General features: G+C 35.8%; 1 protein-coding gene across 6 annotated transcripts in view; it reads right to left on the bottom strand.

Moving 5' to 3' along the window:
• The window catches only part of LOC127415824 (tyrosine-protein kinase fynb-like), a 103,431-nt gene that overhangs the window by 68,553 nt on the left and 8,412 nt on the right, over nucleotides 1-26,466 (bottom strand). For 4 of the 6 annotated variants that reach the window (XM_051654798.1, XM_051654802.1, XM_051654803.1 and 1 more), the window contains one exon: nucleotides 8,716-8,775. The gene's annotated coding sequence lies outside the window, so the exon portion shown is untranslated. Of the gene's footprint in view, nucleotides 1-1,010; nucleotides 1,188-8,715; nucleotides 8,776-19,849; nucleotides 19,908-26,466 lie in introns of those variants that run through there. The other 2 variants (XM_051654800.1, XM_051654801.1) reach the window with 2 other exon arrangements.

Genomic DNA, 26,466 nt, shown 5'->3' with positions numbered 1-26,466 from the left:
CCACACCGAAATGTATAAAACCGCTTAAATCCCCTTACTGCGCATGCGAAAATCGCCGTTGGAATGTACGGTCTGAAACACAATTGTGAATGTTGTTCAAAATAACATTTATCTTTAACAATGCTATTAAAGTGAATATCAGGCACAACAGCGCTGCTACAACACGGGGTGCCATCTTGATTGTTTTGGTTGAATAGATCACATGACTGCGTCACATGACAACAAATAGGTCATCGTTTTCAGACATCTCCGTTTTCCCAGTCCACACTACAGCGTGAACACGGCGCTTCAAATTCATCCACTTGGGAGAGCGTTTTCAAAAAGCTGTTTTCGCGAACAAAAATGCCATCTCAAAATGTAGAGAAAAAGATGCGTTTTCAAATGAAAACATATAAGTGTGGATGTGGCCTAAGGCACACGCCCTTCAGTTGTCTCAGAAATGCCAAGTTCAAGCCTGCCAGTCAAGCTCTTTGGCAAAAGTGAATAGAGCAACCTTGCCTGTGTCGAAGCAAGTTTGATTTAAAAGGGAAGCTAAAACTGAGGTCACACAAGCCTTTGTAGATGTGAAATCACTTCGGGACCTGCAATACACTATGGTTTCCGTTTTTAATGAATAATAAAAAGAAATCATACATAACGAATAAATTCAAAATCTTAAAATATACCATCTGCTCTACTTTCCCGCATTCCTACAATCCATGCAGCTTTGAAATTTGTATTCTTTGTATTAAGCCAAGTGGTCAATCTGTGATGTTCCAATCTTCCGTTGGTCACATCATGCGAATTCTAATCATACAATACACAGGTCAGAGGTCAAACTTTACCTTTGGCACTTTGGAAGATGAAACTTTCTTCGCATGACCTTGCATTTCAGGTCTCACGTTAGCATGCGTATGAATGGAAGTGATTGGAGCGCGAAGTCTAGTGTGGCCACTAGACTTAAGAGAGCAAGCGTTGAGAAAGAGATCTTTGTGAAGCTGAATTCTTATACTTATTCTAAGTGAACTCACCGGTGTGTGAAGACGGCAACGAGAATCATGTGCCCTTCAAACAGCCTCGCTCAATGTGTGTGTCACAGCTCTGACTGGGCACAATACAGCAGCAACAGCTGGCTCTTTCCAATCCTCATCTGTCCATTAAAGGGTATTAATGCTGCCCTATGAACACTCTTTAGGGAGACTGGGCTGAATGCTCGATTTAAAGGCTTCTCTCTTAATTATGCAAACATACCGCTATACTGCAGCTGCGAGGAGACTGTGTGGGTAAATGGAATGGCTGTGACATTTGGAAGTGGGCGTTCATGTAAGTCATAAAGGTGGTAATGGTGAAAGGTGTGAGATGACAGGGTGAGCATTTGTTTAGGCTGTTGCATGCACACGTGCTGGTATGAACACTCAGAGGTGTGAGAAGACTAAACGCACATGGCCAATGCATGCTCAACTATTTCTGTTCAATTAAAATACAAACTTCGAATCGAATAGATGTATGTGGGTGGGTTAGTATTTCTAAAATTGTGGATCCTTGTTTCCTTTCCTCGCGTCTTAGCACTTGTTGTGCAAAGCACCAAAGTCCAATGAAAATGGAGTGGAGCGAGTGAATACAGAACACTTGGAGCAAGGAAGGGAAATTGCTGTCGCTCCATTCCCCTCACACACACTGTTCCAATTCATGTGTTGCTTGGCGACATGGAAAGCTTGATGCTATGGCTTCTCACAGAACTATTTTTGCTAGCAGAGAAAAATACATGAACTAACTCGTACAATCTAAATTAAGCTCAATCGGCAGCATTTGTGGAATCATTTTGATTACCAAAAAAAGTCATTTTTAATTTCCTCATTTAGTTATAACAAGCAATAATTGTGGTTACAGTAAGGCACTTACAATGTAAGTAAAAGAGGCCTTTCAAAAGTATTGAAATTTAAAACTTTCAATTTTAAAACTGCAGTAACGTACGTCGTCTATTTGATGAGTCCGTGAAATCAAATATATGAAATGAAAATTGATCCCATTTACTTTTTCAAAATGTTACAATAGTCTTACTGTACACTAGGCCTGTCGCGATTATTAAATAACCATCTGATCGTGGTTATTTGAGATAATTGCAATTAATGGGCATTCTAATTCCAATCACATTTTAATGCAGAAATAATACAATTTTAAGCTAATATACTGTATAAATGCCATGGACAGTGTGTTTGTGTGTCACTCAGTTGAACTCTGAGTCCAAGCATCACTGAGCCGCACCGCGGACGTCAACCAGCTCTTGTCCGGAAGAAAGCGTGAAGTGCTAAGATGCGCACACTGTCAGCAGAGGCTCATGCAAAACTCCCACAAAAATATAAGCGAACAAGTATAAGTGATAGTGAGCACAAAGAGCTCCGGCTTCACTTTAAACGATCGTGTAAAGGCAAATGTTCCTGGTTCATATACGCAGTGACACAGGCTTACAGTATTTCTGTGGAGTGATAAAATGATGAAACAAATTCTCAAAGGTTTGCTTCATGAGAAATAAGGGCTTGTGGGTTTAATCAAAGAGCATTAAAATAATATAGGTGAAGAAATTAGAACAGAATAATTATACTATTGCATAATATAAATATAATAAAAATATATTTTATTTTATATATTTATATAAGAGTTCCAAAAACAAGAGTGTAGATGTAAAAAATTTAGCAATACTAAAGTTGACCAAAAAGAGAGACATTTTAAATATTTAGAAATGTAAAAAAATTATTTTTCATGTAATTTAAGTTTTCAAAGCCTTAAAAGGACACCATAGTTTATCCCTATTTTATTATTTGATTTATATATTTCAAGTTAAATATGTATGAATGTTTACATACATTTAAAAATGTATGTAAAAAAAGCACACCTTAAGAAATGACAATTTATATGACAATTAATCGTGAAACCCCTAAAAAATTTATCATCATAATCACAATTATTTGTTTGACAATTAATCATCAGCCAAATTTCATAATCGTGACAGCCCTACTGTACATGATTCATTTGTGCACAACACATTATTCCAATGTTTTTTTTTATTATTGTCCTCGTAATCTTTTATCAAAATGAAATAACTTGCTCCACCTCTGAAATGACATTTTTCAGCTGATGTCACCAATCTGATTTCCTAACGCTCCCCTCTAATCAATCCAATTTCACAATCCAATAGGGTGGGTAAATTTTAAGATGCATCACAATCTTCATTTGAACAATCTCGATATCGATTCTTAAATCTCAAGATCAATCTTTTACTCTATGCGCTACCCTCCACTACAATGAAGGGAAATCACTCGCATTTGCAAACAAATTCCGCACTATGCGACTATGTATATACAGTATTTGACAAATGGCACACACAAGTAATTTTGTAGTTTAGTCGTGAAGTATTCAGCAATGAGATCCTTTCACAGCGTGTTGAGAATAAAAGTTGTTCGGTGTAATGTGTGTTCAAGGACGAGATCCCAGCGACCCATTTGTCATTGAATACTGTCTCTTTTAATAACCTTTCTGTTTTTTACAGTCAGTTGTTAATCAAAATCAATAAAAAAAGAAACATTTAATTCTAATCATGCATAGCACGGACGAGGTAAAACCGTTTCAGTCTCACTCATTAACATGCACTCATTTACAGATGCTCTTTACAAAACAGCCGGTTTTCTTAAAGAGACAGTACCTTTTTTTTTTTTTTTTTTGCATGTGTTCAACAAATCAGTGTAAATAACTGTAAATAGCACAAATTATGCAATTAAACAATAATGATTAGAGCTGGGACTTTTTACGTTAATTTCTGCAATTAATATTTTTTGTTTAACGTGTAAAAAAAAAAAAAAAAAAAAACGCAATGAATGTATGGTTTTTTTTTTTTTGTTTTTTTTTTAGTTCCTGAAACTTCATGCAATAGGAGAAAGGTGTCCAGAGTTGTTCCTGGCAGGCCACTCAGCCTTACAGAATCAGAATCAGCTTTATTGCCAGGTATGATTTCACATACAAGGAATTTGTCTTGGTGACAGGAGCTTCCAGTGCACAACAATACAAAACAGCAACAAGACATAGACAAAAATAAAAAAATAATAAACAAAATTGAATAAAAATAAATAAATAGAAATTTAATAGAAAATAAAGTATATATAGAATACACAATAAGACAGTATATATATATATATATATATATATATATATATATACACATACATACATACACACACACACAAACATATATACATTCACACATACATAAACGTAGTGCAAAATTAAACACAAATCTGTTATATACAGTGCAAGGGAATGTAATGGCAGAAGAAGTTGGATGTGTTGGATAAATATAAAAAGACATTTGTCCGATTAGATCCGACTGATCCTATAATTAAAAAAGGTCCATTGTGAAACACCAGAAGATTTTGCCCAAACTGCAATTGCAACATGTCCACTGATTTTATGGCATGTATACATATACTTGTATCAAAGATTAATACATGTAAAAATGTGTCTAATAATGTATCGTGTACCATAATTTATATTGCCATTAATCACAGAAAACTGTGATTAATAAAATAATTATAATAATTTAATGATTCACAAAAATAATATATGCAATATAATATCATATTTATTTATTAAATACATGGATTTGTTCATTTTTATAAAGCTAAAATGTCACCAAAATGATGAAAAACTAGTTAAACATAATTAGTCAAATTTATGTTTTCATAATGTACCTAAGTACATAAGGGACATTATAACTGAAATATAACCACATGAATCAAATGTAATCAAAATCGGAATTGAATCATAAGTTTGTGAATCGGAATCGAATCGTGAAATCTGTATCAATCAGCCTAATAATCTGATTATTTCCCAAAAGATCAATTCTTTTCACTGAATCAATCAAAAAAAAGACCCATGAATCAGTCAGTCTCGAAAAAATTTCCTAAATCGTTAATGGAATAGTTAAGTGCAATTGGAATTGTTAACGTCATTATGATTCCCATCCCTACATGACAGTGTTTCAACTGTCACAGATAGCGCACCGGAGTGGATAACATTAATTCTGAATGTAAATACTGGACAAACCATGAAAGTGGAAAATGTTTGTTGGAGCCACAGAGGGCTGCTTTAATGTGAGTTAGCAGAGGGTTGTCTTTATAATGCAGAAGGAGTGTCAGGCCTGCAGAGATGCACACGCTATACATCTTTGATGTGCAGCCTCACACTGACACAAACCAGCAGGCCCTGTGCTTAAAAAACTGTCCAGTGTATTTCTTTTTCAGAGACAAAAACGCACACACACACACACACACACACACACACAGAGAGAGAAAGAGATAGATAGATAGATAGAGAGAGAGAGAGAGAGAGAGAGAGAGAGAGAGAGAGAGAGAGAGACCTAAGGACACAGGACAGTAGAAAGCAGTTCCACTCAGAGACTATTTAGCAGAGACGGGCCACTTCTATTCAAATGAATGGGAGAAATTGGAATGCCCATCCAAGAAGCTCTAGCGCCCAACGGTCAATGGTTGTAGAAAGGAAGTCCAGTCTTACAGATAAAAGACCCAATCAACTTTTAGATACAGACATCGCCTGTCAATCATTTCAAGAACGTCTCTTTCCACAGAGATGACACACCCTAAACTCGATCTCTCTTTCACACACACACACACACACACACACACACACACACACACACACACACACACACACACACACACACACACACACACTTTACTTATATAGACTTCTATAGTTTTATTTGTTTTAATTAAATTTGTTTGTAATTATTAGACTAACCCTAACCCACACGATAACCATAAAATCATCTTCCAAACAATTATTATTTATTACTTGTTTATCCAATTGAGTCCTCTCCAAATGTCCCCAAAGGCTGGTTTTGTCAAGATTTAGCTCACTTTTTGGTACAAAGTAAACCGCCACACACGCAAACACACAGTAGCACCAAAAAGGCAGACCTAAACGGAATATGCATACTTTGATTTTGACTTTTACGGACACAGATTTTGGGGGAAAATCTGCAGCATTCTGAAGAGCAGAGTTAACGTGATAAAATGTGTTGAATGAAGCCAAGAGTACTGCAGCCTTATTGGTGGTTGAAAGTGTTTTCAAATATGACAAAATATTTAAGAAATTACAAAGCAAGGGGTGGGGGATGTGTACCACATTATGAATAGAGATTGACTAACTGTTTAAATGTTTTGGGTAGCCTTCCACAAGTTTCTCACAATAAGTTGCTGGAATTTTGGCCCATTCCTCCAGACAGAACTGTCTGGAGGAATCAGGTTTGTAGGCCTCCTTGCTCACACATGCTTTTCAGTTCTGCCCACAAATTTTCAATCGGATTGAGATCAGGGCTTTGTGATGGCCACTCCAATACCTTGACTTTGTTGTCCTTCGCCATTTTGCCACAACTTTGGAGGTATGCTTGGGGTCATTGTCCATTTGGAAAACCCATTTGCGATCGAGCTTTAACTTCCTGGCTGATGTCTTGAGATTTTGCTTCAATATATCCACATAATTTTCCTTACCCTTGATGCCATCTATTTTGTGAAATGCATCAGTCCCTCCTGCAGCAAAGCACCCCCACAACATGATGCTGCCACCCCCATGCTCCACAGTTGGGATGGTGTTCTTCGGCTTTCAACCTCAACCTTTTTCCTCCAAACATAAAGATCTCATTATGGCCAAAAAGTTAAATTTTTGTTTCATTAGAGCAGAGGACATTTTTCCAAAAAGTAAGATCTTTGTCCCCATGTGCACTTGCAAACTGTAGTCTGGCTTTTTTATGGTGGTTTTGGAGCACTGTCTTCTTCCCTGCTAAGCATCCTTTCAGGTTATGTCGATATAGGACTTTTTTTTTACTGTGGATATAGATGCTCGTTTACCTGTTTCCTCCAGCATCTTCACAAGGTCCTTTGCTGTTGTTTTGGGATTGATTTGCACTTTTCGCACCAAATTACATTAATCTCTTGAAGACAGAATGCGTCTCTTTCCTGAGCGGTATGATGGCTGTGTGGTCCCATGGTGTTTATACTTGCATACTGTTGTTTTTACAGATGAACATGGTACCTTAAGGCGTTTGGAAATTGCTCCCAAGGATGAACCTGACATGTGGAGTTCCACAATTGTTTTTCTGGGGTCTTGGCTGATTTCTTTTGATTTTCCCATGATGTCAAGCAAAGAGGCACTGAGTTTGAAGGTAAGCCTTAAAATACATCCACAGGTACACCTCCAATTCAGTACACCTCCTATCAGAAGCTAATTGGCTAATTATCTAAAGACTTGACATAATTTTCTGGAATTTCCGAAGCTGCTTAAAGGCACAGTTAATTTAGTGTATGTAAACTTTTGACCCACTGGAATTGTGATATAGTCAATTAAAAGTGAAACAATCTGTCTGTAAACAATTGTTGGAAAAATTACTCGTGTCATTAACAAAGTAGCTTAACAACTTGCCAAAACTATAGTTTGCTAATATTAAATCTGTGGAGTGGTTAAAAATGTGTTTTTGTCAACCTTAGTGTATGTAAACTTCTGACTTCAACAGTATATTTTTTTGCGACAGACGGTTGTTTTGTGTTTAAGTGTAAGATAACTGATATGCAGAATACATTTTTATTGTTTATTCATGCTTTTAAACACAATAATAAATAAACAATCCTTAAACTATAATAATTAAAACAGTATGCATTCTGAATATTCTAAACAACAAAGTGGTCAAAAATGTATTTTCATGTTTGTTTAGTGCTATTTCTAACTGTTAAGCTTAAACGCTTCACGATTCTCACTTGAGAATGAATAGCTCTTGAATAAAAAGTGAATATTGTATTTCTGAACTTGTGGGTAGACTCGATACCGAAGAGTCGATTCAAAATTTAGTACAAAAGTGTGAATATTGGTAAAAATATCGGCTTTCAGTCTATTTCTAGTTATGAATGATGCTAGAGTAATTTATGCAAACAATACATTAAATAAGTAGTGTAATGGCATGTTGGGTTCTTTTGGATGGCGGCATTTGTTGATAGATTAAATCTTGAAGAGTCGATTCCAAATGAAGAAGAAAAGTGTGAATATCTGTAAAAATATCAGTTAGCGGCCGATCTCGAGTTATAAAAGAAGCTTGAGTAATTTATGCAAAAAATCCATTAAATAAGTGATGAATGGCATTGTAGTATGCTAAACAATGGCAGCACTTGGTTGTCCATCTATATCTAGTTATGAATGATGCTTGAGTAGTTTACACAAACAATACATTAAATAAGTAGTGTAATGGCTTGTTGGGTGCTTTTGGATGGCAGAATTTGTCAGTAGACTCAATATTAAAGAGTAAATTCCAAATTAGGTAGAAAAGTGTGAATATTGGTAAAACAAAATATTGTTTATCAGCTTAACTCTAATTATGAAAGGAGCTTGAGTAATTTATGCCAACAATACGTTATGTAATGGCATTGTTGAATGCTAATCAAAGGCGGCACTTGTCAGTATTCTTGACATTGAAGAGTCGATTCCAAATTACATAGAAAAGTGTTAATATCGATAACCAATCATCTCTCGTTATGAATGATGCTTGTTCCAATTTTGCAGAAACTGACGGAGCTTTTCGCAAAGTTGTGTGAGCATAGATTCTGTGTGGGCCTGCTTAATTCATCACACACTCAATCCCTGCCCACCCCTGTTGAGGCAAAGAGTATCTGCACTCACCTGAAGTTCAAGGGCAGCACGATCCTTATTTCCTCCACATTGCTTTGTGTTCAGAGAATCCTGAGATAAATACAAAGAGGAAGAAAGATTATTATTACATGTATAATGTGATAAAAAGATTTACGCTCTGCTCTGATCTGGATTATGGACTTTTGGTGAAGAACTGACAAAAACGAATAATAAAAGAAACACTTCAATCACTCTAGGACAGTTTAATCACAATCAACTATTCTCTGTTCCAGCACTTAACTGTATTAGCTGCTATTTTTAGAGACAGATTACATCACACAATGTGACAAAGTCTACATCTTGCAAGCAAACAAAGCCCTAGTCTCCTATAGCCAGACTTTTTACTATCGACATAAAGTTTGGTCCACACTGCAGCTTTGTCTGGCCAAGAACCACCTTCAATTACACCGAAAGAGGCTATCTGACTGACATGTAAAAAACGACAGTTCACTTTTTTTTTTTTTACGTTAAGGGCATAAAAAAAAACAATACTGGTGAGTAGGGATGTGTGATATATCGGCGGCTGATATATCATTTGCCGATAACCAGGAAAATCTAAATATTATTATTGCGCCGATAGTGGAATTACCGACGATATTTATTTATTCCTTTATTTTTTGGGGCTGGTTTTAATCGGGATCATCTGCTGCCATATCCCATATTCTGTTTTTGTTCATGAAGCAAAGATGACAAAAACATACATGTATGTTACTTAGGGGCAATCTTTTTTGCTAATTATTTCATGAAACAAACAGAATATGGAAATAGTATATTGTTACTTACAGCAAAGACATGGGATTAAAACAAGCTCAAACACAACATAGCATGGTGCATAGATCTTAAAAATCCTCACAGAGCGAATTGAGATCGCTTGTTGTATTTTACAATGAGACTTTTCTAACATTATGACTCATGACTATCCGATCTGTGTAAATGTATAACATATTCCCATTTTGATTATTATTATCACATTTAACAAGTATAAAATAGAACTGTCACACATAAGTGTTACAAGCATCTGTCAATGAGACGCGCACGTGCACAATGCACACACACACACACACACACACACCACCTCTGAAAACACAAAAATATTAGGTTACACTATGTATAGATTAGTGTTTGAATTGTGTGTTTTGTTGTTTAATGTTCATTAAGTGAACTTATTGCCTAATTTTGGTTTAATATCACCTGTTAGAAATGTGTTATTCTCGTATAACAGGATTACCGTAAACACTCAAATAAACGGGCACATACAAGAACTGCTGTAAAAATTCAAATAAATGGGCATCATACAATTTATGCAAGAGTAATGTCATTTATTTCTCATTTTAATCAGCATGCATCTGTACCAGACACACTTCTGGTTCTGCCAAATCTTAAATAGCAGCAGTTAAGAATTGGTCAGATTGTCTAGTCCAGATTCCAAGCTTTTAAAAGACACATATTTGGTTTTTAATGAGCAGCTTTTGAAATAGCTATCAGTTCCAAGCTAAAGGACTAAATTAAAACACACACACACACACACACACACACACATATATATATATATATATATATATATAAAACAAATGTAATTATTAGTTATTGGTATCAACCCAAAAATTCCATATTGGTGCATTCCTACTAGCGGCAGCTCTTTTCCACTGTAGCTAGATAACACCTCAGGACGAAACATTATCATTTATCGTTTTATTCATGATTTTGTCCCTCTGAATTTATCGACCAAAATTTTACTTGGATAGACTGACATGTGCGCTTGTCTGTCACGATAGCACTGCAAGAGATTCGAAACGATGCAAGCTAGGGGTGCACCAATCGATTGGCCACTGATCGAAATCGGCCAAAATTCGTCTTAAATCCGTGATCAGTGATCGGCCGATTGTTCCTAGATTTAGGGCCGATCTTTTTTGCAGCATGCAGGGAATCACACATACACTTGCTGCCTTCGTGTGCCATCAGAATTTTCCTACTTCCCACTTCTGAAGTGGTAATTATGAATACGTCGTGTTCACATGCTTTGTTGTCGGAAAGAACAGGAAACATGGACGACGCCAGGTTCATTCATTCATATTTCTTGAGAAACTTTTACTTTGACACCATAATACATATCACTCAGTTAGCTTGCTGACGATAAAGGAATTTGGGGCAAATAAAAGCTATTTTCACAGTGTAAAAATGTACAACATGCAAAGAATTATTGCTGATATACATAAAAGAATATGACCAAAATGGCAAGCACTAACAATAAGCTGTTTTTAGAAAAATGAACAAAACCTGTCATTCACTACAGAAACTGTACTCTCCTCCACCATGTTGAAAGTTTAGGACTCCTCCCATCTCATCAACTCGGGTATCATCTAGAATTCCAAGTATCCCACATGAACTTCCGACTTCGCTGAACCATTCATGTGCTCCGAGTCTGAACTCTTAATTATGATTTTTTCAGTCCACTTGAAGGCTACTCCAATGAATGAGCGCTTGCTCAGTTCTTGATACATGACAGAGTGGTCTTTGGAGGGCGAGTTGCTGGCAATTTTAAGCATTCACGACTTTAAACTTTCAGACATGATGTAATTCACATGAATATGCCGTTTTGTTTTTTAAAATGTGTAAGAATTACACGTGTATGAATATTAAATTGCACATTTTCTAGAGTCAATACGGTAGTTATTCTGACACTGCACAGTGAGCTGGAAGAGGATAAAGAGGCTGCTAATGGGTATAAAAACGAATTAAACAACAAATAAACATGCGAATACAAATCTGAGTACACGTGATGTAACATGAGTCGTGACAATCAGACGTTGTGTGGAGCGATAGAGACTGTTTGAGCAATCAGGAGCACTTTCAGCTTTACTCTCTTTAAACATGAGCAATCTCGTGCCAATAAACCATGCGCGCTCTGCAGGTGCTCTCAATATCTCATCATCAGTCACTTATCTCAGCGATATTCTGTGAGAATCCATATTTAAATCACATTAATGTTGGTCACAATACCACTAATAACAGATGTAACAATAATGGCCGCGTCTTCACACATTTGCTTATTAATTAGTGATTTATGTTACAACAAGACGCCAAAGACAGTAAACAAATTATATGTTACCGATTTCTCACTGGAGCAGTTTTAGAGCTTGTAATGGATATATTTTTCTTATTTTTTTTTAAAAGTATTTCTGCTGTGTGTGATGCTCTCATGGTTTTTACTGGTTGCCAGTATGTCACAATGACCTTTTGATATTGACAACAGAACTATTAATAACTGTTTTCAATACAAATAAATGTTAGCAATTCACAATTAATGTAATTTTAATGTAATTTTGGTAACACTTAATAAAAAGGTTTAATTTCTTTAACATTAGTTAATGCTTTATGTATCATGAACAAACAATGAACAATATGTTTTACAGCATTTATTAATCAATGTTAGTTAATAAAAATACAATTGTTCATTGTTAGTTCATGTTAGTTGATAGTGCATTAAATGTTAACTAATACCACTTTTGATTTTAAAAATGTATTAGTATATGTTGTAACTAACATTAAGTTCATCAGTTTATGTTAACTACAGTAATGTTGTTAAATAATGTTAACAAATGGAACCCTTTTGTAAATTGTTACCATCATTTTACTGTGTTGGGCATAAACATAACTGCAGCATATAACTTAAAAAAAAAAAAAAAATCTGTATCAGTATCGGCCGATATTAGTGTTAAAAAAATAAATTAAAAATAATAATAATAATAATAATAATAATAATAATAATAATTCGGAGATCCGTATCAGCTTCCTGATCGGTGCACCACTAATGCAAGCTCCTCTTTGTATTGCTTATAGATGAAATTACTCTGATGTCACACTGCAGGAAACCGCGCTTCCGGGTTCTTTCGAGCAGCAGATTTCAATGGTGGAAATTCTATAATTTAAAGAATGTAATAATGTCTTTCAATGTTAATAAAAGTTATTATAAATGGTTTACCTGTGGTTTACAGTGAAGAAATTATGTGGGTTCTTTTCAGAAATATCAGCAAAACAAGTTTAATCTTGGTTCAGTGAGCCTGTATGATTATGTCAGACATGTAACAGGTTGATGAATACAAATCCCCACATGTTTAACACACTTCTAAAGCCTAAGAAATGTGATATATAAAAATAAAAACTACCACTAGACATGCAATATGTGTCTTTACTACTGAACCCTCTGGGGTCTGAGGGTGTTTTTGGGCCCTGGAGAAGTTTTGACATGCCTTGACATTTGTGCTTTTTTCAGTTGCTTAAAAACACATTAATGGCTAAAGTCTGATAACACTGTATTCAGCACAAACTGGGCTACAATAATATGTGAGCAACATGTATGCACATGTTTGTATTTTTGAGAAAAAAACGTTTATGCGTGGTTTTTGAAAAAACGAAATTAAGTCACTGAAATAAGGCCATATATCACATACTAAACATTTGTTCACAAGACTTTTGAGAACTGGATCTTGTAGCCTAGAGTTTTTGCTACAAAATGATGTGAAAACCATCCTGATCACTCATTCATACAAAACAATATAGTCATTTAACTTTTGTAAGACACTTTTAGTGTTAGAAAGGCCATATACAAGGAGGCGTGAATGATCATGAATACTGATGTGATTCACACCTAAGGAGACAAAGACCTCTCCCCTGGGAACAGAATAAAACGTAATATCTGATATAGGGCATATACACAATATTTTAAAAAAAATCTCAGGATTCTTTGATGAAAATAAAGTTCAAAATAACAGCATTTATCTCAAATACAAAGCTTTTGTAACATTATAAATGTCTTTACTGTCACTTTTGATCAATATAATGCATCCTTGCTGAATAAAAGTATTAATTTATTTAAAAAAATAAAAAATAAAAATTCTTACTGACCCCAAACTTTTGAACGGTAGTGTATAATGTTACAGAAGCTTTCTATTTCAGATAAATGCTGTTATTTTGAACTTTCTATTCATCAAAGAATCCTGTAAAAAAAATGTACAATAATATAATAATAAATGTTTCTTGAGCAGCAAATCAGCATATTAGAATGATTTCTAAAGGATCATGTGACACTGAAGACTGGTGTAATGATGCTGAAAATTCAGCTTTACATCACAGGAATAAATTGCATTTAATATATATATATATTTATTTAAAAACTTGCCTCGGGGGCGTTTACCATTTGCATTGATCGCCTCAGCACATTACCGTATGAATAGCGCCCTCTGCTGGTGGGTGGGATCACATTAGGGATAATTAGCTGAGCCAAGAGAAACTGTACATCGCTTTGTTTCATACAGATTATGTTGCAGGAGAATATTTGTTTTAAATTTGAAATGTTTTATTTAAAAGTAGACATTTTAATCTTTCTTTAGACATATGTTTCATGTTTGTGTGATAAGAATTCGCTGAGTTTCAGCTCATTTTTGTGACGTGTTTCAGAAAGATGATCGCGGAGACAGAGACGGCTGAAAGCACACCCTGTTTATTTTCTTTATTTTATAAAAGCACAAGGTTTTGTTGTTATTGTGAGTGTACACAAATAAAAGTAGACCCTTTATAGTCTCTAATGATGTCTTACATTTATCTGTATGGCCAAAAATTACAGAGTATTTTAAGTTGTTTCCGTTGTTATGAGGAAAAAAAATCTAGCAGGACGCGTCCGTCGACCCCTGAGGGTTAAATTATTAACCCACATACAATAAATCATAATATTCGTACTTAAATATGATCATATTCCATATCAAAACGTAATAACAGCTGTTTTCGATTTAACAATATTATTTACTGCGTTCCAAATAAATGCAAAGACATAATTTTAGCAGTATGACATTATTTTTATTCACTTATCCTTTCACAAACAGTAGTCCATGTGCTGCGATGGTGGAGACAGGATGTGTTCCGCCTGTTATATTGTATATGGTGATCATGATCAGATAAGATCATTGTTAGGTCATACACTATATGGCCACAAGTTTGTGGACACCTTATGTGCTTGATGAACATTTGATTTCAAAACCTTAGGCATCAATTTCCCCCACTCTTTTGGGAAGGCTTTCCACTATACTGTATGTAGTAACATGGCTGCAGGGATTTGCTCTCATTCAGACACATGGCTATCAGTGAGGTCAGGAACTGATGTTGGTTGATGGAGCCTGACTTACATTTGCTGTTCCAGTTCACCCCAAAAGTGATCAGTGGGGTTCAGGTCTGGGCTTTGTGCAGGCCAGTCAATTTCTTCCACGCCAGACACAGTAAATCATTTCTTTATGGACCTCACTTTGTTCACAGGGGTATTGTCATGCTGGAACAGAAAGGGCTATCCCCAAACAGTTGCCACAAATTTGAAAGCACACAAAGCCCAAGCCATTACATAAAAAAAAACATTAAGATTTTTCTTTACTGGATTTAAAAGAGTACCCAAAATCGTTAATTAGAAGGGGGTCTCCACAAACTTTTGGCCATATAGTGTATTTGACATCATATCTGTCACAGTGACTGCACTTTGGAAATTTAAAAAAGCAGTTTACAATAAGAGTTTAAGTAATTTCTTCGTAAAAAAGTTAATATCGAACAACAGCTGCTGCGGGTCAACTGGGTCTAACAAAGCAGACACGATAACAATGACAGTGACCCGTGAATTATCAGTTCTTCCTGATGCAACGATCTGGTGGAAATTTAAAGAAGCCCCACTCTCCAATAATCTGTGGGAAACGGGGTGTTCCAACCACACAAACAGCACTTTTTGGGCAGTTTCAGCACAATTTGAGCGAAGCACCTACAGACAGCAGTTATTTTCTGGGCAACCAAAAGAACCTGGAAAGGGCGGGGCCAGGGCATTTGTTTGTAAACAGTAACTTCATCTATAGCTTATCTCCGAATTAATTTCTTTCAAAGATTCAAAGTAGCCTATATTCCATCAATAATGGTTCACTACCACGATTTATGACAGATTGGTTTCATACCAACTGCAAACTGCACCAGAATTTACAAGAAACGCACCCCAGACCACATTTTCCAGAGGACTAAGGTGTGGTTCACTGATGCACACATGATTCCACTGACCGCTTTCACACTAACCAAGCAAACCAAACTCAAACCAACACAGGTCTGCACCAAAAGGGTGTGTAGGCACCCTTAAGTGTTTTTCCCAACTGTAAGTGTGCAGCATCCAACTGGATGACACAACAGCTGCCAAAACACACCAGCTATTAGTAGAAAAGAAACAAAGTAATGTAGCCAGTTATATAGGCATGATTACAAGGCCATTATTGATAGAGGTCAATGGATGAATATTAGCACAAGACACTACAGGTTAGCCTACATCCTTGCTTGAGCACTAGAAATTGTAACTCCACATAAACAAACTCAAATGAGCAAAAGCACAAAAGATAATAATAAAATTAACCTCCATAGGGAGCCATATTTAATAACCCATTTTCTAAATTAGGTCTGAACTATGGGCACAAAAACAGACTGACTTGGTATTCAACATGATAGACATAATGGCAGCACTAATTGGATCTGTGTTCAATAAAAAGTCAAAGGCTGAATAGATAATTACTTAAAGCAATGAAGCCTGGTCTGTACAGTAATGCTTGGCTTCCAAGATGGTTTTAACATCCATCTTGTGTCATCTTATGTTATCCGATTATAAGTAGTCCGCGCTAAACACCGATGAAAACATGGTTTAAAATGTTTTGTGATTATCCAATTACTCAAATCACATTCCGATGTAGCCAGAAATGTACATGACCACACTGAATTTGTGGTGTAAACACCAATTCATCCTGATGCATCCTAGACAACACAAAAGGGCCGTATACTCACCTGTCAACCAAATATTGCACTAAAACAAGGTCTTTAAAAGAAAATAACCATCAATTAAAAAACAAAAAGAAAAAAAAGTGAAAAGGAAGGAAAATGAAGGACGTTTGGAAGGAAGGAAGAGAGTTTGGAAAGAAGCCTAGAAGAAAATGAAGGAAGTTTGGATGCAAGGAAAGAATGAAGTTTGGAAGGTAGAAGGAGAGTTTGGAAAGAACCTTGGAAGGAAATTTTGAAGACTGGAAGTTTGTATTGAAGGAATGAACAAAGTTTGGAAGGAATAAAGTTTGGAAGTTTTGAAGGAAGTCTGGAATGGAAGAAACAAGCTTAGAATGAAGATTAGAAGTTTGGATGGAAGAAGGGAACCGTTTGGAAGAAAATAAGTTTGGAAGAATGGAAGAAAAGAAGGAACACATTTTAGAAGAAAGGAATGGAGTTTAAAAAGGAATGAAGTTTGTTAGGAATTAAGTTTGGAAGTGAGGAAGGAAGGTTTGAAGGAAGGTACTTTGAAAGGAAGGAAGAAAAGAAAGAAGAGAGTTTGAAGAAAAAAGTTTGGAAGATTGGAAGTTTTGAAAAGTTTGGAGGTTCTGAAAGAAGTTTGGATGTTTTGAAGGAAGTTAGGATGGGAGGAAGAAAGGAAGGATATAAGTTTAGAAGAAAGGAAGCAAGTTTGAAAGGAAGCGAGTTTGGAAGGAAGTAAGGAAGGAAGTTTGGAAGGAATTTTGCAAGTGTGGTAGTTAGTTTGGAAAGTAGCCAATATCCTGTCCAAATACATTCTGAATGAAAAATAACATCAGAATCTGAGGCAAACATGTCCATAATCTCAATTCGACTAGTCATCTGTCTGCAAGTCAGAGCAAGAAAGTTCAGATATGCACATATACATTCATAAAAAACTGATATGGATCTAAGAATATATGATGGTGTGCTGCCTTCATGTATCCTTTTAGGGGGCTTTCACACTGGGCACATTTGCTGCGGTCTGATTCTGAGTGTGATTGTTCCCGGTGCCCCCCGCCGCAGCTTTGGTCTGGTTTCACACTCACTTGATTCTATCGAACCCTGGTCCATTTGCGTTCATCTTACGTCATCACAAACACGCATGGAGAACACAACGCTACTCATCATACTTTGTTTTTTTGTTATTTTGGTGCGATTATGCACAGCAGAGTGAACGACAACTGCGTATATGTGCGCTTCATGGTGTAACTCATCAGATGTCCAGGGGAAGCGGCTTGTTGCTGCTCGCAAACTGCGTTTTTTGTGGAGACAGCTGATTGCAAGGAATTCTTATGCATCTTTGTTTACACTGCACGCTTACTCACGCTTGTGTCCAAGGTGAAGTTATCGCCACTGTCATCTGCTATTATACCCTATATTTATAACCTATAATAGTATTTATATATAGTATTTATAAGGTGTATAGATAGATAGATAGATGTCATCATCGGCTAAAACGCATGCGCAGGTTACTTTACTGCCTAAACGAGTGCGCACCCGAGTCAGAGTTGCTTTCACATTCACGTGAATCGCGCTACAGTTCCATTGCAACCAAACTCAGTCCACCTCCTACAGGTAGTCTCGGGTTCGGTACTGCGGTCCGCTCCCCGGTCCGCATGACAGCTTTCACATTACCAATTTTTCATGCGAACCGTGCTGTGTTTCGAACTAAACTGCCAGTGTGAAAGCACCCTTAGTCAAAAAGACCCCAATCTTTCTCTCAGGACTAGAGATCTTTATCCAGACATTGAGTGTGTTGAGCAGGCAGATGGAAATCTTTAATTGAGGATTCTGCCATATTTATGCGTGGACATAAATGAGAGGAAGTGCTCACTTTGCGCAGCTCACAGAGGGGAAAACCTTTCATTTTCCGCCTGTCCACTGCACAAGGACTGTTGTGCGTGTGTGTGTGTGTGTCTTGGACTCAGTCCTGTGGTTGTATGTATCAAGCTGGATCTCAATTTATTCAGCCCACATGTTCAGTCTCCTCAGCTCCAGGTCCAGTCAACTGCTATTGCATACAATCTCTATACTAGCTTACTATTTAGGGAAACATATGCAGCATAATCTGTATACCACATCTTTTTTAATGAACACCAGGCATTATGGTGCTTTCGCATCAGATCGAAATTAGCGTAATAACAAGATTCTGACTCGTAAAAAGCATTCACGTCTTTGTTGTAATGTTGTAAACTGAATTCTACAGTATGGAAGCTTCAACTTGACAGTCGTGATGTCATGTATGAAGAACCAGTTAGCAGCGGCCTAAAAAGTTAAAGGTAGTGAATGCATATTTCTGTTTGATATGCTATTGTATTATGTCATTGATTCCTGGAATGCTTTCTTTGTTCTTAAACATTTTGCAATGACACATAAGAGGTAAATGAATGAATGCAGTGAAAAATATTTAGCTGCTATCGATATCTAAGCTGTTTTGGCACTGTGAGTGTTGCCATAGAAACAAACATCTGAGGTCCCAGGACATGAACAGCTACGAGTAGAATCTCCGAGATGCAATCTTGCATATTGCAACAGGCATACTGTTGTCATCTTAAAAAAAAAAAAAATAAATATATGTAATGTACTTCCAAAAGTTTGACATTTTTTCACAAAATTAAATAAAAAATACAGTGTGTGTGTGTGTGTGTGTGTGTGTGTATATATATATATATATATATATATATATATATATATATATATATATATATATATATATATATATATATATATATATATATATATATATATATATAAAAATCACAGCTGTAAAAACTTGTGATAACGGAATGGGAAAAAAATGGAATGGAAAAAAAAAATTAACACCAGTCTTTCTACTCCCATAGAGTAAAAACAAACAAACAAACAAGGTTGTAAGATTCAAACCTAAACCTAACCATGAAGTCTAATCCCTTACCCAAACCCTAAACCTAACCATGAAGTCTAATCCCTTACCCAAACCCTAAACCTAACCATGAATTGTTCATGGAAAAAAATGTGTGTACCATGGAAGAAGGTAAACACTGGGGTTTGGAACAAGACAAAGGAAGCGTATTACAGGTTATTGACATACATCAGTCATATATGGCATAAATAAATATGGAATGAGTAACCAAAATTATTCACATATGTTTCCATTCTTAAAATATAGTGTTAGATAGGAGGCTAGCTAAAATTTAATGGCTGTATTGTATTGATGTGAAATTCACTCAAACACAGATGCTGTATACGTCACAGAGAGGGCAGCTCAGGCCACAGGAGAAATTCAAGTGAATGCTTCAGTATTTACCCACTGTTAGTGGCATGGTGGGATAATCTCTGCTGACCGCACAAAGCTGCACTGTTGCCTACAAACAACACATGCATGTATGAATGACTTAAACCAAAGCAAAACAATTCATGACATGAATTATGCACAAAGAATCTCCAGATATGCAAGCTCAAAACACACAGATGTATTTTGTTTGGGTTCATACAAAGTAAACACTTGACGTAGCTGAGCCCAGCAGTACTAGAGCGTGTCAATAATTCATAAGAGAGCACACATACCACCACCCACAGCAATAAAGTCAGAAAACACTTGAAACATAATCTACGTCAGTACATGTTTGCATACGCTTCTAGAAGCTTGTCCACTTTGTGTTCCAAAAGTAGACAGAACCACAGAGGTTTATAAAACCTGGAGAGAGCTATCCGTTAGCAAATAGTTTTTGAGAATTTTGATATTTCATTGGTTGTGGTACTGAAAACTGAAATTTTGCTACCATGATAACCTAAGAAATGATGAACTTTAAAAAACTGACTGACCCGTTACTGTTAAATTGTCATGAAACCCCCTAGCACCTGTTAAACTTGGAAAAAGGCTCTTGAAATGGGCGTGAAGAGATGTAAAATGGTGGGATGGTAGAGGGTGGGAAATGGGTGGACGGGAGGAGGGTCAAGCAGAACAATTCAATCCCTCTCACTCATGATGGAGATGGTTGAACATCAAAATGTGGAAATGAGGAAACAAAAGCAAAATAGTTTTAGGGCACTTTGCTGTGTATCAATCATGGGACAAAAGTGTGAATGTGTGAAGACAATAGAACAGTTTGGATATAAAAAAAAATCTGATATTTTGTTCACAATTTTGAGAATTAAGTCTTTACTTAACTGTTAGCAGGCAGTGCCACCAAAACTAGAACTGCTAAGAGAATAGAGACTTTTCTTTAAAAAAAAGCAATAATCTGGGTTCCAGTGAGGCACTTACAATGGCAGTGAATGGGGCCAATCTGTAAATGTTACAATACGCACTGTTTCAAAAGTATAGCCACAGCAAGTAAACAATATGTGTGTAAACATGTTTAGTTGGATAAAATCACTTACTAACCTATTCTGTGTAAAGTTATACCCAATTTTACAACTTCTTTGCAATGATGATGTAACACTGTAAACACTAAAACGACCATACAAATGACAGTTTAAACAACTTTACAGCTAAAAAACAAACAAACAAAAAAACACAAGTTTTAACAGTACAGTTAAAGGTGCAATAAGCGATTTTAGTATTTAGCATTCTTCACGTGACTGAGCTGCTGGATTAGCCACGCCCCCTCATTACAAAACTCCGCCCTCCAAAAATAATTTTGAGACCAAAACCGAGCAAAAGAGCAGCATTGTTTGTTCTTGTGGCTGTCAAATCAACAGTGGCACAATAGTGCCCTCAACTGACAAACATTATGAATCATAGCCTCAATGATCCACTTCAAATACAACACTATGAGAACGAGCAAAATGATTGACAGGTGAAAAGTGTCTGTGGACACATTTTTGCTGTTTACAAAGTCTACAGCTGTCACAGAGACCGGTGAGATATCTCAAGACACTTATTTCATTAATATATTTTTTTAGCAAGTAGGAACGTTTTTAAAATGATAAAATATAAGCTTCAGATTTCTGCTTTTAAAGCCTCCAAAAATTGGCCCTATTCACTTCTATTGGCCAAGTGCCTCACTGTAACATAGATTTTTTTTGCATTTTTTGAAGAAAATAAGGGACGAGTCTAAATTATTATTTGTGATAATCAACATTATGCCACGAATGCTGCTGACTGAGTTGAACTTGTATTAAACACGGAATATTCCTTTAACATAAATTCATAGATATTTATTCTTAAAAGGAATATTTCAGGATTAATGCAAGTTGAACTTTACTGACAGCATTTGTGGCATAATGTTGATTACCACAGAAAAAAATGTGTTTAATAATTAAATAAATAATAATAATAATAAATCACATAATACATAATGCACCCATAACATAATGGGTGCCATCATTGTTAATCTACATTTATTCACTTGATGTCTGTTATTTAGACAATGCTTTGCACTCCAACACATACAGAAAGCTGTTTAGGTGAAGAGGGTGTTTGATAAGAGACAAAGCGTGGCTATGTTTGTGTGAATCAGCCTTGGCCCTGATGACTGCGAGGAAGCAAACTGTTCCAGCTAATTGAATTCCTTTAGAAAGTCTGCTCCCCAGACAGCTATCATAATCTGACACAAACACAAATACAAACACACACACACACTGATTTAAGCAGGCAACTCATCCCACCCAGACATGTGATATATATTTCACCCCCATACCCTTTAATCCATTGCATGGATGTGTGTCACTAAACCATGCAGCACAAAGAGGCACACTAGAGTTTGCAGTATTCCGTGGCCTATAAGAGTACTTTGAAGAACATGGAAATAAATCTGGTGCATTTCATAACAAACAAAAAACCCAATTTTGCACCCCAAACCATGATAGGATCCACTAAACATAAATTATGAGATACCTATAAGGTATCTAATTTTAAGGTAATTAAATTTGCATTAAGTCCAAAATATAACCTTGGGGTGCCTCAGGGCTACGTCCTCGGCCACCAACTCATTCTGTCCATTGAACATGCACTACCTTTTGCAAACTAGCATCATTTTCACAGGAAATGTGCACATTTCCCAGAACAGAAACATCCTTATTTAGGCACCTTTCATTTTTACACAGAGCTTCAGAACAAGATTTCATGAATTATTATGGAAGATTATGAGCAAATATTTGCAGCCATTTACACCAAGGGGCAATTTCACTAAACAGTTGCACCACTTTCAGGTTTTTTTTTTTTTTGCGTCGGGACTCTCTCTTTATTTGACTAACAAAGGGGGCATATTCAAGAAGCTGTTTTGAAAAAGTTTATTTTTGTAATTCCGTTTGGTAGTGCTAGTGTCACAGGATTTATACTTTAGCTTTAACTTGACGCGATATGCGCTGGTTTAGCGATGAATTAGTGTACTTAAATGAAGTCACTGTCATTCTTTTAAGCACGAATACACCACCTTTTATGCAAATGAAGCTTTTTATAGAATGCACCATGCACTGTAAAAAATGTCTAATTTTAACGGTACAAAACTGTAAAAATGCTACAGAAAATAAAAACATTAATTGATTAAGGAGTACTAACTGTAAAATATACAGTAATTCTTTTTATATATTTTAAGACCATACAGTAGTTTTTACAATAAAATTTTGTAAAAAATTACATTTTTAGATGTAAAAAGTATGATTTTCTTGTAATGGTAAACATTTACATTGTTTAACAAGAGAGTCAATGTACTTTTTACAGTAAATTATTGTTAAAATTACAGTAAAAAAAACAATAATCGGGCGTTCCCACAATTCCCTACATGACCCATAATATTTCATTATATTTTATGGGAATAGTTATGTCTCTTCTTATTTTTAATATCAGTTATGTACTTTGCGGTGTTCTGTGTTATATTTGATGTAGTTTAGTTAATGTTTACTGCATTATTTAAATTTCATGTGTGTTACCCTGATGGTGTTTAGTGTTTCTACATGTTTATTGGTCGTTGCTCCTGGAAGAGCCACTATAGATGAACTTCATGTCATCATGTGCACTTCTGTAATTTTTACAGTGATTAACAATACCTTATAAAAGTAAAAAGCAGATTTTTACAGTTTCATTTTTTTTTTTTTTTTACAGTGCCAACGTGGTCATGAAAATTACAACAGTTTTAAACTGTACAATTTACATATTGTTCTGTAAAGTTGTTTACATTTTTAATGTATTTTTTTACATAATTATTCTGGCAACAACAGCTGCCAGTTTTTTTTTTTTTTTGTAAAAACAACAGGATTATTTTTACAGTGTAGTCACAAAAATCAGCACTATTTGCCTGGTTCAATTAATGTTGCGCTATTATTACCCACAGAAAGCAGGTAGTAAACAGATTTTTGCACAAAGACGTCCATTTCATAGCAATCATGGCAGCACTAATTCATAAAATAATGCAGAAGAGCGTTACAGCCATAAATTCAGAAAATGTTGAAAGTACACCGTGCAGTCGAGCACACTTTTAGATTCAGGTGCCTGGACTGCAGGTTGGGGAAGCAATGCTTTACAGTCACAGTAAAGTATGCCAAATTGTAGTAGTCTGCTGCATCCTTCACAACCCATCACTCAGAACCTGTAAGCTGCGGGATTGCACAGTGCAAATTGTTGCACCGTTACCCGATTCGCATAATTCCTTTAGTGAATTTGGTGCCAAACGCACATAGCACATACAAATAAACAATGCTATCAGAGAGCAAATTCTCTTCTGAGACTTTGAGGCAACAAAGTGGCCAATTGTTGATTCTCTCTAAATGGTCTTTCTAATGGTCACTCTCAAAGAACAGGCATGGGCTCCCCACACAAGGGCAGAGCAGTGCAATGTGGGCTGCAATGATATGTATGTGACCTCAGCAGAGGCCAGGCGAAAGAGAGACTGTCCCACTGTTGTTGATCACCCACATACACAGAGAACTACAGCTGGATCAAAACAAAAGCACCTATAAGCATAGTTTGTTGAAGTTATCTTATTTTGAAACTGTTCTTGGTAACGTTTGTGAATAAAACAATATATGAGATTCACATATGTGTCATACTTGTTATTTTTAATGTGAATTTTAATTACAAGTAGCCTAATCAGGTACTCGGTTTTTTGTGGGTTAGAGTACTCGACTACAAAATTACTCATGCCCAACCCTCGTTTCATTGTGTCATAATAACTGCGTTTTTAGGATGCCATGTCAGGTTAAATGTAATTTAAAACTTGGAAAAACATGACTGGAAAACCCTGTTTTCAGAGTTGCGCTCAGTCCAGCTATGTTTGAACACAAGACGTCATTTTGTGCTGTCTACATTCAGGTGCATGATTGATTGCGTTCATTTTTATTACGCATTATTTTGGAATATAATTAACTCCAATGAATTAACATGTTAAATCGACAGCCCTAATTATTTTACATTTGACATATTTTCCATTTGAAAATGATGTTTCTTGCTGTATTAAGGTGTCTTATGCCCGCTATACACTGTAGGATTTTTACAGTCCTTTAAGATCGTTACTTGTCAAACTGTACGATATGAACGCATTGAGATCGCCACAGCACACTGTGAGACACTGTCAGACTGTACGATACACATCGGTGGTCCCAATCGTCCCAATGAGTGAACGTGATTGTTAATATAATAGAAGTATATAGATCGTTGTGGAGGCGAGGGCATGGTCAAGCGTTTATCTGGAATAGAGTAGGCGGTAAGGGTTCTCACCTGAGACGAATTGCTGGTAATTGCTTGTTTCGGTGTTCGCAGTGAGAAACGGGAGAAATAAAAGGGTGAGTTTTCAGAGTGTGAGGGAAAGAGAGCCCAGCTTACAAGCTGTTTGTGTGTTGGCTGTTGCCATTATACTGAACGCTGCCCTGATTTAATCCCCCTTTTGGATTTATTGTTATTTGCATTGCTTTCATTTTTTGCCGTTAAGCGAGTGTGCCTTCCGATTAAAAGACAAAGTTTGAGTTTGAAAATAGTCAACTCCTGCTTCTTCATTCCTGTGAACTTGTTACAATCTTTAAAAATGAATAGAAGCGATACGGCGAGATTTGCCCCAGAGGAGCAATTTTTTTTCTTTCTTTCTGAAAGTCAGAACATCAGCATTTCCATTGCTCCAATACCACTCCATAACCTGCAAACAGGCCTTTAGTAAGACATCCTGATCACAGATACACAAAATTGCAGATGTTGAGAATGAACGCCAGTTGGGGAGGTAGCCTACAGTAATAATTAGCTACCACAAGCAAAGATTCATTTTGGAAAAAAAAAAAGTTCTGCATTCACTTAGGGAAACAAAAAAGGTGGGTTAAAGATGTCTTTCTCCTCTTAGCAACCCTGTAGGCCACGCAAAATTTCGAAAATTCATGCAGGCTAAAAATAAATCGTGCTTGCAAATTCCCTATGGATAATGCACAAACATGCACTGTAAAAAAAAAAAAAAAAAAAAAAAAAAAAAAAAAAAAAAAACTGTAATATTACAGGATATTTACTGTTTATTTTACAGTTTTTTTCCTGTATTTTTAAAGTACAGAAAAATATTAATAAAATTACAGAAATAGACTGTGAATTTACATGTCTAATGTAGAATAACATGGAAAACCTGTAACTGAATAACCATAAAATTTCCAATTTTTTTTTTTTTTTAGGAAAATCGTGTTTTTTTCTACATAAAAAGACTGTTAAAATAAATTCACAAATGTATCATAATTTCACAAATATTTATATTTTAATGTATGAAACTGTTAAATTCTAGTTTAATACTGTTTAATACAGTTAAAACAATGCAAAATGCCAGCAAAATACAGTTTTGTATGATTAAAATTAAATTATTTAATGTAATTTTACATATACTTTTCTTAGTTACGTAATACTTAAAATATATATTAATACTGTACACAACTGATTTAATATTTATAAAATTAAATAAAAGCAACGATAAAAGAAACACATCTTGAACGTTACGAGACAAGCCATTTTGGATTTTG

Source organism: Myxocyprinus asiaticus, chromosome 25 (genome assembly GCF_019703515.2).
Source record: "Myxocyprinus asiaticus isolate MX2 ecotype Aquarium Trade chromosome 25, UBuf_Myxa_2, whole genome shotgun sequence".
Lineage (NCBI taxonomy): Eukaryota > Metazoa > Chordata > Actinopteri > Cypriniformes > Catostomidae > Myxocyprinus > Myxocyprinus asiaticus.
Note: the sequence above shows the minus strand (reverse complement) of the source record. Positions and strands in the feature narration are given on the sequence as shown.